Consider the following 7,872-nt stretch of genomic DNA (forward strand, 5'->3'; position numbering starts at 1 on the left):
ATATCTGGCACCTTGTGGAAATTGTCTGATTTGTTGTGTGGGCTTTTAAAGGCAAAAAGTCCCCAAATTGTAGGTAGATTTGACCAAAGCCAGCATAAATTCTCTCTGTTGCTGTGTAGCCAACTTGTTAGTACCAATATAGATTTCGCAGATGGAACTTTCTGTCACCAGCTTCAAGAAGGAAAACATAAATAAAATTCACTTATTTTTGAAAAGTTGGTATAAAACAATTCTTGGTGTTTAGGGAAATGTATTTGCCATTGTGGCTTAAATCATAAATTATTTGATGCTTATGTAGGATGTTCATTTTCTGACACAGATGAAATGGGTACCTAGACTGTGTTATTTAGAAAGGTGGTTGTGGGGGCACCTGGGTGGCTCAATTGGTTAAGCATCCAACCCCTGGTTTAGGATAGGGTCATGATCTTGGGGTCGTGGGATCAACCCCTGTGTCAGGCTCAGTGCTGAGTCTGCCTGAGATTCTCTGCCTCTCCCTCTCCATCTGCCCCTCCCCCTGCTCTCTCTCTCTCTAAAATGAATAAATAAAATCTTAAAAAAACCCTGCTCTTTTGGCAACATATTATGGATCTGAAAGGGAAACCCATAGCACTTGATGAGCTCATAGGTCCTGGTTTAACAGTCAGTGGATCAGGCCTTTTCCTGGGTTTAGTCATGACTGTTTTTAAATGCGTTCTTCACTCTGCTTTGCCATTGACCCATCTCTGCTACTACAGACTCTTGTCCTTCAGCCCTAAAATTCTCTGAGTTTGGGAAGTAAAGTCCTAGTCAGTAGAGAAGAAATAGGCCCTTGCAGAATCAGGAACCTGTTATAATCCTCTGCTCCTTACTTGGCTTTGACAACACATATCTCCATTTAAAGGAATACCAGGGTCACCAAAGCCCTAAACATGAGCCTCTCCTGGCTCCCAGGCTCATCAGGAATTCTTTGTCCCTTTATTTGACCAGGAAATTCTTACTGTGTTGTATCAGACAAAGATAATGGGAACCAGTGGGAGTCTGGCACTAGCTTCAAATTATTCCAGGTCAGTGAGGGAGAAGGAGACAGCCTGGTCTTTTTGCCATTTCCTCACTAGCCTAGCCTAGTCCTGAAGGTCAGGACCTCGACCTAATGATCACATAAGTTTTTCCAGATGGTGATAACAAGGTTTGGATATCTCTCCAGAATTTCTCATTGAAAAGCCCAAGGAAGTGATCATGGATTTAAGATGAACATAACCCTACTGAGTTTAATCTAGAAGAAGGAAAAGCATGTTAACTCGTTTTGATTGAAAACTCCTCTAGCTAAGCTGAGACATATCTGCAATTTCTGTAGAGACCTAAATATAAAATTAAAATAGCATGTAATCATGATAATCACCATGGAAAGACAGCATGAGTTCCCAGAAGCCCAAGGGCAATAGTAATTAATGCTCCCTAAATTTATGCAGGGTTTTTTTTTTTTTTTTTAAGTGGCAATTTGCTTTCCTTTTCCTTAAGAGAAATTGTTACCAGTAACTGAGAAATGCAGCCCTCACTCTAAAGAGACACAAGGCTGCAGCTATCTGGGCCTAAGAAGAAATCAGTTCATAAAACTAGCTCTCTGAACTGATATAGGGCACTAGACATTGAAGGTTATCTCTCAGAAGACTGGGAAATGTATAAATGCCACAGCCTTTCTTCTTATCTATCTCATAACTCGCTTTGCCCTGGCTATCTCATTTTACTTTGAATCAAAAGAATGCAAAAGACAGGTGGGATCACTTACCATTCTCCTGCTTTTAGGCTGCTTCATACAAATTCCTCAAGGTAGAAGAAAACCAGTCTGATTTGATGGTCAGTTATAACAAGGAAAATCCATAAGCCTCTGATATTACTGACTGGTAAACAATAATACTAACAGTAACAATTACGTGTCACACACCAAGTACAATATTTAGCAAGCAATAAATACTTGGTAAATTTTGGCGATTGTTGATTTGGTGATTGCTGATGGTGATGATGGTGATAGTAACAATGACAACTACTCTTTCTCTGTGTTTCAGATTCTTTGTCATTTTACCCTTATAACAAGCTTACCAGATAAATATCATTACCCTAATTTTACAAGGAATGAGGATAAGGCTAGGGAAGTACAGGTAACATGTCCAAAGTCACCCAGTTAGTGAGTGGAAGTGGCCAGATTTGCATTCATGTCTGTAGACATTTTGGCTATTATCTATTATCTATTACTTTTATTTACTTTTCAGAAGCAATTTCAATTAGTAGTCCCCTTCATCCTTCTGTTCAGTTCTTGATTACCCTAGGGTCCATTATCAATGATAAAAAACCTCATTTTTTTTCAGCTTTTTCATCTGAACCTAGTCCAAATTCTGTCACCCTCCTCATGTCCCTATGAAGGCACCAGTCACTGTTATGGAAAGATCTTTGAGGTTCTGTGACTTTGAACCCCAAAGTTAAGTTTCTGTCTCTTGGCTAAGAGGTGCCTCAAATGGGGGTATGAAGCTTTGGCTTTCATGAACTTTGGTCCTCTCAAGAATCCCTTCTCATGCAGCACGAGGGGACCTGTGATGCTCTGACTTCCATTTACAGTGCTGGGCAGTTCAAAGTAGAGCAATGAGTGAGAGAGAGGTAGGTAAGATTGTTTTTAGATTTCTTCCAACCTTAATGTCATAAGTCTATGATCACCCTCTACCTTGGAGATACAGAAGAATCCTTACTGATGTCACAGTGGTTAGCATTCTAGAAGGACTATACATTCATGATCATCCCCTATCTGTGTTTATGGAGTGTATGGGCTCCTTCCCAGGTAGCTTGAACGCCCTTTCTTCTCCAGGCCCTAGAGTAGCTAATGCAAGTCCAATCCTACTCTTTTTTCATCCTTCTCTCGTCTTTCTCATGGCTGGCATTGGCTTTCTCATTTTCCCATCTCACTCATGTTTCTAACTTTTTAATGGTGTTTCTAATTCCATTCATCCTTTACTAATTACCTAAACTAATATTAATTGAAAGAGCTTATTTGCTACATATAAAGTCATCTGTGGAGGGAATTGACATACACACCGTGGTCCCAGACTTCAAGAGTTCATGTCTAATGACAGAAGGTAGTGTGATAAAGGATATAGAAACACAGAGAAAAGATGCTCTGGGGCAGAGAGAGATGAAATCTGGGAAGGCTATAGAAAGAGGCAAAGCTGGAGCTGATGCTCTGAGCAAGGAGAACTAAGGTTTTATGATTTTTGTTGACTCCAAAAAGATCCACACTTCATCTTCCCCTTCCTTTTCACAAGATTTGGAAAGAAAATTCAATCCAAGTCCAATGGTAGCTTAGAGGCTACCCTGGAAGTGACCATGTTATGCCTGGGTAGACCTGAATGCTCTTACGGGACAAGAGGAATAGTTAACTCACATGAAAATGCACTGTGTAAACAGCCACAGTGTGACAAGCCCCCGTCTGCAATTTCACTGGGAATCGGGAAGTTAGCTATAGCAGAACTAACCACAGCTTGAATTCCCTTAGAGAAATTACTCTTCTCCCTGTATATTAGGCAGTGTTAGGAAAATAGCTTTGGATTGGGAACCAAGAGAGCTGCGTCCTAGTCCTTGGACAAACAAAATGATTTGTTTGGCCTGCCATTCCTTGGCTAAACAGGCGAGGAAACCCCTGAGACTCCTAATAGTTGTCATATAGTCTGATTTTATAATTTAATTCTTTAATGAAATGAAATGAAAAACAGAGGAATCATTGTGTGGAAAGGTTTGTGAAGTGGGGAACATTGAGCTACACTATTTACTTTGAACTCCAAATTACCATTGAATATATAAAGATATAAATAAAGAATCTTGGGACCTCAAGAAGGAATATAGACAGTGACAAGAGAATCTAACTATATTACAACGTATGAAACTACCTCACTGGAGCCAATGAGGGGAAAAGGTGCCATCCTAAGTATTTTTGGAAATGAGTTGAGTTTATAGGACTAAAGAAAAAAAGTTGTACCCTAGTTGATAAAGTGGTTTCCCACGGGGATTCAGGTTAACAATTCTGATACTGCCATGCATATATATTGGAATTGAAGAATTAATTGAATGGGTAACAGATAGTGGGGGCCAGTTCTTTCACTATTGGAGTGGGAGGTTCCAGATAAGCAAGAAGAAGAGGCTAGAATGATCCATATGGCAATGGATTAGAGTTGGGGGCATCAGAATGAAGTTATGTTTAGCTTCATATAGATACATATTTTTACATACATAAACAGTTACAGATATGTGTATATACATGGATTAGTATAAACACACTTTTTTTTTTTTCTGTCAGCTGAGAGGGCCTAAAAGAATTAACACTCCAATAGCAATAAACACACTGGAACCCAGACCTTGGTTTCTAACACTGTTCTCCAAAACAAATAACCAGGGCTATTTGGAGAAATGACTGATTCTATGACTTGGAGAAGAAATATACAAGATGAGCTTGAATCATCTTTATCACCAGAAAGTAAAAAAAAGGACTCAAAAAAAAAAAAAGAAAGAAAGAAAGAAAGAAAAGAAAAGAAAAGAAAAGAAAAGAAAAGAAGATACACACACACAGCACACAGTAATGGAGACATGCCAAAGGGAAATAAAAGCCAACTAAAAGAGCTCCCAATGGCCAAAAATGGGACAACTTGAAGGGAAAAAACAGAGTAGCACTAGACTTTAACTAAGTATAAAATAAGTATACATGATTCCAAATGACATAAATTAATGATTGAATAGTTTAATAATGGGTAAGAATTGAAAATTCTCCCTCACACAAAAATTTCAAATATTTTATGTGGAGCTCCACTTCAAGGAGCTAGAGCCTAAACCCTCACTCCTTAAATGTAGGCTGCCCAGAAGGATTTCTTTTCAAAATGCACAGCATGCAAATGGGAGGAAAGAGTAATTTAATTATGGAGACATCTGACAAACACTACCTCAGCCAGGTGGTCAAGGCCAACATCAATGATTCAAAATCACATTGCTAGTATATACACTTGATTGAGTTTGATGAAAATAGCACTTTGTCTGTCTGTCTGACCTTCTTTCCAGTAGCCCATAGCCCCAGTCTTACCATGATAAAAATATCAGATGAATTCTAATAATGGAGCATCCTACAAAATACCAGACCAGTACGCCTTAAAACTCTCAAGGTCATCTAAACAAAGTCTGAGAAATGACCACTGCCAAGAGGACCCTAAAGGGACATAACGTAACTGTAATATGGAACCCTGGACAGAAAAAGACAATGAGGTAAAAAACCAAGGTAAATTAAATAAACTATGAACTTTAGTGAATCATAATGTATCACTCTTGGTTCATTATTTGTGCCATATTCATGCACGGCATTAATAATAAGGGAAACTAATGTGAGGGAAACTGGAACTCTCTATATTCTCAATTTTTCTCTAATCTAAACCAGTTCTAATTAATAGTCTATTAAAAAGAAAAAAGTATATATAAGAAAAAATACAAGAAATCTCTCATCTGCCTGCTCATGGTATAACAGAGCTCCACTGCTTCCTGGAACCTGACATGTCTCAGGGTATAGTAAAGGAGCTAGAGTCCAAGACTCTAGTAGGAAGGGTACCACGGGAGGGCAGGTTATCTTCGACCAGTCGTGTAAGTAAGTGCAGTGAGGTTAGGAGAGAAAGACAAAATGCTCAAACGTGAAAGCAGACAGATTTCAGTGTTGGACCAACACTGCTGGGAGTGGGCTGTGGAGAGTACCTGGGACAGAGGGTACCAAGCTGCAATCACCCTTACAGGCAGATGGCTTTTTTGTTATGAAAATAACCACATTCATTCTTCACTCTCATGGCAAGAGAATGGGGCAGGGAAAAGGATGTATTGCTCAAAATCTTTTCAAATCTCTATTAATTGAATTTCTGATTAGCACACATATTATTCATAATGAGGTTCTAGGGAGCAGCTGCAAACACAGTTTAATATTCTGTTCCCATGATGTTTCCATGTAGGTGGGGCCGTTGGACAGTCATGGAAACAAGCGCTGGCATATGTGCCCTCATCCTGATTGCAATTTGTATCAAGTAATGAGATTAATGACCACTTAGCAGAAAGTTTAAAATAAATCACAGTGTGTATGCTTTCTCAGTTCACTTTTCATGTGTATCTTCATTTGCAGAGGAAATGATCACATTTTCTTCTGCCAATACTTAGAATCATAAGATATCAGATTCTTTGAGAAAATTGAGGCCTAGAGAAGTGAGGTGACTTGATCGATGTCATACAATAGCCACATGTGAGTTAGCACTTTGCTGTTCAAAGTGTGATGTGGATCGTCTGCAGAGCAGGAGCATCGATATCACTTGCCTGTTAAAAATGCAGAATTTTAGGCCCCATCCCAGATCTACTGCATCAGAAATCTGCATTTTAACAGGCTTCTGTGGTGATTCATATGCAAATAAAGTATAAGACTGCTAGTTTAGAATCCACAATTGTTTCTACTAGATCTATGTATTGTGTAAGATGTTTGGGCTGCAAGTAATAGCATAAAACATTAATAACATATACAGACAGGGTTCTTATTGTTTCCTATAATGCAAAATCAGGAAAAGGTGATCCCGTAATTGATTTCACCAATAACTAAAATTCTTTATCATCCATCCATTCCATTATTTTTAGTGTGTTGAGTTTGTTGCCTCATTGATACAAAATGGCTGCCATAGTTCATGGAGCTGAGTCCAAAGACTGGAGGCAGGGAGAGGATGGGAAAGGGATCCAGGAGACGTTTCCTTAAACACTGTTCTTACTGTTTGGTGGAAAAATCTTTCCCAGATGCCATGGCATACTTTTCCTTGGGTCTTCTTGGCCAAGTTTTGGTCACACGATCATGCTCCAGCTGGAAGAGAAGCTCAGACAATCTCACCGGGTTTTATAGTGGAAGTTGGTCTCGGCCAGTAAGGAAGACAGGTAGGAAATGACTGTTGGTTAGGTGACCAACAGTGTCTGCCCCAACCATGCTGCCTTAAGTTAACACTGGATGTCGACAATCATAGAGTATTCAAGATCTATTTCATTATGCCATTCTTTTGGATGGGGATCTGTAGGTTAAAAGCCTTCTCCATGATTAGATACTTACTTAGATCAGAGGATTAGATAGAAGCCAGCACACCTGGCTCCTGGGCTGCTATTTGAGGCAAACATTCTACTTTTGTAACCAAATGTCATTCACAACCCCCATTTCTTTATCTTCCCCTAGCTTTACTGGAAAGCTACGGTATCACTCTGATTTGCTGTGGTCATGTGACAAAGCTCTGGCTTAATAAGATGTAGGCCGAACTCACTGAGAAGAATTTCTCTTTTGTCATAGGAGAAGGCTTTTGATACTTCCCCCCATTTCCGATCTGGAATGTGAATGTGATGACTGAAGCTGCAATAACCATCTTGCAATCGTGGATAAAAGCCACACACTAGAGTTGGTGGAGTTGGAAAGATAGAAGAAAATTGAATCCTTGATGAAATCATAAAACCGTAAGAGTGACTGTGCTGGCAATTTTGGGGCTCTTTATTACATGGTAAAAAATAAAAAACCTTAACTACATAAGTCATTATTAATTAGATTTGTGATTACATGCAATCTAAACTGGTACAAGTGTGCATCAAATATGTTCTCTTAAGGAAAACGAATTTTCCTAGAATACTATGTGGAGGGGACTATTGTATCAGAACCACTTTTATGCAATAGGCATCTTCAGAGAAATTATTATGATTGCTTTTAGTTTTCCATCTGCAACACTGCTGGACATGAGAGATGAAATGGAAGTGCGAAGCAGGGCACTTTGCCACGAGGGTTTTGATGTTGCTGTAGGTGTTTCACAATTTTGTTTCTCTTTC

The 7,872-nt window shown here is 39.1% G+C and overlaps 2 long non-coding RNA genes across 3 annotated transcripts in view; one reads left to right on the plus strand and one right to left on the minus strand.

Moving 5' to 3' along the window:
• The window catches only part of LOC113921919, a 35,673-nt gene extending 33,046 nt beyond the window's left edge, over positions 1-2,627 (minus strand). Inside the window, exon 1 of the long non-coding RNA XR_003519888.1 lies at positions 1,766-2,627. This is a non-coding gene — a long non-coding RNA (uncharacterized LOC113921919). The remainder of the gene's footprint in view (positions 1-1,765) is intronic.
• Positions 2,628-2,790: 163 nt separating this feature from the next.
• Positions 2,791-7,556, plus strand: LOC113923346. Of its 2 annotated transcripts, none has more exons than XR_003520311.1 (3): positions 2,791-2,806; positions 5,071-5,281; positions 7,349-7,556. It is a non-coding gene; the product is annotated as an uncharacterized LOC113923346 (long non-coding RNA). The 2 variants fall into 2 exon arrangements; XR_003520106.2 differs by lacking the exon at positions 2,791-2,806 and adding an exon at positions 2,857-3,101 and having other exon boundaries at positions 5,068-5,281.
• Positions 7,557-7,872: the final 316 nt, after the last annotated feature.

This window comes from Zalophus californianus, chromosome 1 (assembly GCF_009762305.2).
Source record: "Zalophus californianus isolate mZalCal1 chromosome 1, mZalCal1.pri.v2, whole genome shotgun sequence".
NCBI classification, from domain to species: domain Eukaryota; kingdom Metazoa; phylum Chordata; class Mammalia; order Carnivora; family Otariidae; genus Zalophus; species Zalophus californianus.